This window comes from Elephas maximus, chromosome X, assembly GCF_024166365.1.
Source record: "Elephas maximus indicus isolate mEleMax1 chromosome X, mEleMax1 primary haplotype, whole genome shotgun sequence".
Classification (NCBI taxonomy): domain Eukaryota; kingdom Metazoa; phylum Chordata; class Mammalia; order Proboscidea; family Elephantidae; genus Elephas; species Elephas maximus.
The window spans coordinates 176,250,436-176,256,589 of record NC_064846.1 but is presented as its reverse complement, the minus strand read 5'-3'; positions in this window follow the sequence as shown (position 1 = coordinate 176,256,589).

Below are 6,154 nucleotides of genomic sequence, written 5' to 3'. Positions count from 1 at the left end.
ATGAGTCGGAATCGACTTGACCACAACGGGTTTTTTGATTTGGGGTTCCTTTGAGATGTCCATGTGACTTGGCATCTATCTTCCCCTGTCTCTGTTTGCTTCTGTGCCTAAGCTTCTCCCTTTATATCTCAAGAGTGACTGGCTAAAGACACACTCTACTTATTCGATCTGTGTGCTGAGTAAATAATCTGAGAAGGTGGACAGTTTGAAGAAGAATGGGGCATCAGGATTGGTGGAAGAGTCATTAGCAACCTGTGATATGCGGATGACACAACCTTGCTTGCTGAAAGCAAAGAGGACTCGAAGCACGTAAGGATAAAGGTCAAAGACCACAGCCTTCAGTATGGATTACACCTCAACATAAAAAAAACAAAAATTCTCACAGCTGGACCAATAAGCAACATTATGATAAATGGAGAAAAAATTGAAGTTGTCAAGGATTTCATTTTACTTGGATCCGCAATCAACACCCATGGAAGCAGCAGTCAGGAAATCAAATGACATATTGCATTGGTTTATCTGCTGCAAAAGGCCTCTTTGAAATGTTAAAAAGCAAAGATGTCACTTTGAGGACTAAGGTGCACCTGACCCAGTTGCCTCATATGCATGTGAAAGTTGGGTTATGAATAAGGAAGACAGAAGAAGAATTGATGCCTTCGAATTATGGTTTTGGTGAAGAATATTGAATATACCATGGACTGCCAGAAGAACGAACAAATCTGTCTTGGAAGAAGTACAGCCAGAATGTTCCTTAGTAGCAAGGATGGTGAGACTTGGTCTCACATACTTTGGACATGCTATCAGGAGGGATCAGTCCCTGGAGAAGGACATCACGCTGGGTAAAGTAGCGGGTCAGCGAAAAAGAGGAGGGCTTTGATGAGATTGATTGACACAGTGGCTGCAATGATGGGCTCACGCGTAGCAACGATTGTCAGGAAGGCGCAGGACCTGGCACTGTTTCACTCTGTTGTACATAGGGTCACTATGAGTTGGAACCAACTCGACAGCGCTTAACAACAGCAAGGACACACTGATACCGCCTCATCAACATAACACAGAAAACCCTTGTCAAAAATAAACAACTCAGGACACCATTAAGTTGAACGCTTGCGGTGCAATGGTTAGGTTGGCAGTTTGAATGTACCAGCCACTCCTTGGAAACCCCATGGACAGTTCTACTCTGTCCTATCGGGTCGCTATGAGTCAGAATTGACTTGAAGGCAACGGTTATTTAGGTTTAATAGAAAGCTTTAAAGTTGGGCAGCAGGTCAACGCCAAGTCAAGGAGTGCTCGGATCAATTAAGATTTTCAAGGTGCTTATATAAAATGTTATCAGAAAACTTTGGACAAAAGACTTTTGATTGGTTGACAGTTATGTCAGAATACATACATCTTGTAAGATTATGTGCTTGAACCTTATCAGATCTTAAACTGGGACCTTGCTAGCACAACCACAAGATCAGTGAGCCACAGTCGCAAGACCTCTGGGATCTTGGAAACAGGACGCGTTCATTAATCTTCTGTTGTTTTCTGAAAGAAAAAGTTTCAAGTTCTCAGCAAGCCTGATCACCTAAGTACGATTATGTGAAACTAGGTAAGCTGCTGCTAAAGGTTAGATCTAGTTCAAGGCATAGCTCTAAGCTTTAAAAAATTACATTATACGGCACGTATGTTCCTAACATTTCACAAGATGACCTTTAGTGTGGTGAGCCGAGGACTCTCTGTTTTCATAGAACAAAACTTAAAATGTTATTTCCCACTTTATTCCCAGATGGGATTACATCCACAGGTATATAAAAAAAAAAAAAAAACAAGAAAACCAAATCCATTGTGGTCAATTCTGACACATAGAGTCAAAGTGCCCCTTAGGGTTTCCAAGGCTGTAATCTTTATGGAAGCAGACCGCTACATCTTTCTACCCTGGAGCAGCTGGTGAGTTCAAACCGCTGACCTCCCCGCTAGCAGCTGAGGGCTTTAACCACTGTGTCACCAGGGCTCCTCCGCAGATATAAGGGTGAGGATTTATGACACGTATTTTGGGGCACACAATTCAATCCATAAGACTGCAAAAGTCTGGAGGCTTTAGAAACCACGTCATTAACTTCTGGGCTACGCAGGTAGGCAGTAGTAAAGCTGTTCCCATGACACCTGCCTCCTGGTGTTCATGCCCTTGTATAGTGATCTCCCCTGAGTGTGGCAGGACCTGTGACTTACTTTTAACCAAGAGAACATGGCAAAGGTGTTGGCATGTCACTCTTGTGAGTATGCCGTGTTATCTAAGACTCCAGGGGGCAGCAGTGATTCAGTGGTAGAATTCTTGCCTTCAATGTAGGAGACCCAGGTTTAATTCCCGGCCAATGCACCTCATGTGTGGCCACCACCTATCTGTCAGTGGGAGCTTGTGTACTTCTATTTTATTGAACAGGTTCCAGCAGAGTGTCCAGACTAAGAGAAACTAGGAAGAAAGGCCTGGTGATTTACTTCCTAAAATCAGCCAATGAAAGTCCTATGGGTCATAACAGAACACTGTCCAATATAGGGCTGGAACGTGAGCCCTCTATGTTGGAAAGTATTCATAGTACACTGTGGCCAAAACAATGGGCTGAAAAGTACCAATGATCATGAAGATGGCACAGGACTGGGCGAAGTTTGGTTCTGCTGTGCATGGGGTCGCCTTGAGTTGGAGCTGGCTCCGTGGCAGCTAACGACAACATAAAATTTATACACTCTAGTAAAAATCCTATTGCCATCGGGTCGATTCTGACTCATAGCAACCCTATAGGACAGAGTACAAGTGTCCCGTTGGGTTTTCTTGGTTGTAATCTTTATGGGAGCAGATTGCCAGGTCTTTTCTTCCATGGAGTAGCTGGTGGGTTTGAACCGCCAACCTTTTAGTTAGCAGTCGAGAGCTTAACCACTGCACCACTGGGGCTCCGTAAAGCAAAGGTAGTCCTCGGTATAAGAGGTAGGTGTGAGCTCATAGCAGCCAGCACCGCAGCGTCCCTGTAACGGGATCCATGCAGGCAACATCAGCATCTCCTGGCATGGAAAGAGTTTACTTCCAACTGATTTTCCTCGGTCTATAAAACTCTCTGTTCACAGTCTCCTGACTTGCTCTGTAGTGAAAAGCCATTCATCTCCCCAAGTTCCTTTCCCTTTGGGCTCCTCTGCTGCCTTCCCCTCTGCCTCCGCTTGTTACGTCAAGTTTGTCACAAGCAATTAATCCCTGTCACCGAGAGCGAGCCTGTTCAATTCGCCAAGGAGCTGTGGCTTTCTGCGCCGTCCCAGCCTCTTAATTCATGCAAGGCTTTTTAATGGGCTTGTAATATGCTTCTTCTCAGGAAGGAAAAACACCAGCGAAAGCCCCATCCAACTGCTGAGGATATTATCCACAGGCTTAAGGAAAGAAAAGTATCACAGACTTATACATTCCCAAGTGTTTTCTTTCATTGTTAATCGTATGCAGACTTTGCTTCCTAAACCTCAGCTCTCAATCTTTCTTACTCAAAATAGATAGATAAATAGAAAGGATGGAAGGAAGGACAGAAGGAAGGAAGGAATGATGGAGGGAAAAAAGGAAAGATGGAGGGAGGGAAGAAAGGAAGGATGGAGGGAAGAAAGGAAGGATGGAGGGAAGAAGGAAGGAAGGAAGGAAAAATAAAAAGATTTGACAAATAATTGTTTTTAGGTGCTGTTGAGTCACTTCTCACTGCGACCCCACGTGACAAAGTAGAACTGCCCCATAGGGTTTTCTGGGCTGTAATCTTTACAGGGAGCAGGTCACCAAGTCTTTTTCTCTCCGAGCCACTGGGAAGGCTCAAACTTCTGACCTTTAGGTCAGCAGTCAAATGCAGACTCTTTGCAACACCCAGGGACGTATAGCTATTCAGAAAAGCAGGGTTGTTTTCATAATTGTTTTATGAATTACTTGTTAAAGTGTCCTTATATGCTTTATGTGCTTTTCTGCATTTGTGTGTGTACACATTTGGTTATTTTACGCCATCTAGCCAATCCCTACTCATAGCGACCCCATGTGACAGAGTAGAACTGTCCCTTAGGGTTTCCTAGTCTGTAGTCTTTACAGGAGCAGAATGGCAGGTCTTTCTCCTGCAGAACAGCTGGTGAGTTTGAACCACTGACTTTTTGGTTAGCAGCTGAGCACTTAACCGTTGCACCACCAAGGCTCCTTTCAGCTTGGGACAGAGCCCAGAAAATCTTTTCTGCTACCTTCATTTCCAAGAGAAGGTCAGGCAAAAGCTGTCTCACACGATTTATCATTCTCTTAGGTATTTCGTCTTTGTCACATTAGAAAAGAATCCAAGAGTTTTTACCATCTAAACCATGTTCTCACCTACTTCCGACTGTGAGTGAGAAGGATGGTACAGAAAGTCTGACGGGATTTTTCCCCCACGCTTACTGACCCAGGATCCTTTCTGTCAAAGTGAAGAATGGCACAGAAGGGACAATATGGCAAGAATTTCAGATGAAACGCCCTTAGAACTGTGTTCAAGACAGGACAGTTCTGCCATTATGCGGATACAAACACCATTGCTGTCGAATCGATTCCGATTCATAGCGACCCTATAGGACAGAGTAGAACTGTCACTATAGAGTTCCCAAGGAGCGCCTGGTGGATTTGAACTGCCGACCTTTTGGTTAGCAGCCATAGCGCTTAACCACTACGCCACCAGGGTTTCCATTATGCGGGTAGAGTTCCGTATTCCCAATGGAGCGATGTGGGCAGAAGCAATTTGGCTTTTATTTATTCTGCTTTTATTTACAAGGCTCAGAGCACAAGCCAAATGCTTAGAGACATATACATCCACCTTCTAGTATGCTCGATTGTATGCGGGTGATGTGAGTGACTACGGGAGCAGCTGTCTCAGCACGCACAAATCTTAAAACAGTCTAGAGCAGGAACGAGAGGCTCGTGATAGATTGAATCATGTTCCCCCAACATATGTGTTGTCAATCCTAACCCTATACCTGTGGTTATCATCCCATTTCGGAATGGGTTTTCTTTGCTAGGTTAATGAGGTGGTATTAGCTTAGGGTATGTCTTGAGTCAATCACTTTTGAAATATAAAAGACATTAAATAAGCACGTGATGGAGCAGAGATGGGGGGAGGAGAGATGCCAAGCCACATGAAGATCACCCGGGAGCAGAAGCTCAGAAGAGACGAAGACCCTCCCCCATAGCTGACAAAGAGAAAGAGAACCTTCCCCTAGAGCCGGCACCCTGAGTTTGGACTTCCAGCCTCCTGAACTGTGAGAGAATAAATGCCTGTTTGTTATAGTGATACCTACTTGTGGTATTTTTGTTATAGCAGCACGAGGTAACTAAGACAAGGCCCAAACCTTGTGTTGTATTCAGTGTGGTGATGAGAGAGAGGGTAGCTTGGTCTGGTGGGTTACAGATTTGTAGAAGGAAGGGGGGTTGGGTGGGGTGTGGAAGGTTCAGTAGAGGGTAGAAGGTCAAGTTATGGAATTTAATGATGAAAAGTCTTCATCTATGAGAGACGTCGGAGCCCTGGTGGCGCAGTGGTTAAGAGCTGTGGCTGCAAACCGAAAGGTCAGCAGTTTGAATCCACCAGCCACTCCTTGGAAACCCTATGGGTTTTTTTTATGCCTGTCCTATAGAGATAGAATTGACTTGATGGCAAAGGGCTTTTGGTTATAGAGACAGCACGAAGCATGTGAGAACATGGCCGTGTCTCATGTGGCTGGCGATGAAAAAGGAAGCGTGTGGCCAGACTGAGTCCAGCACAACCAGATGGTGCCCGGATACCACCACTGACTGCTCTGACAGGGATCACAATAGAGGGTGCTGGACAAGGCTGGAGAAAAATGTAGAGCAAAATTCTAACTCAGAAAGAAATATCAGATTTGCTGGCCTGACAGAGACTGGAAAAACCCTGAGGGTGTGGCCCCCGGACACTCTTTCAGCACAGTAATGAGGCCACTTCTGAGGTTCACCCTTCAGCCAAAGATTAGACAGGCCCACAAAACAAAACAAGACTAAAGGGGCGCACCAGCCCAGGGGTAGGGACTAGAAGGCAGGAGGGGACAGGAAAGCTGGTAATGGGGAACCCAGGGTTGAGAAGGGAGAGTATTGATATGTCGTGGGGCTGTTAAACAATGTCATAGAACAATG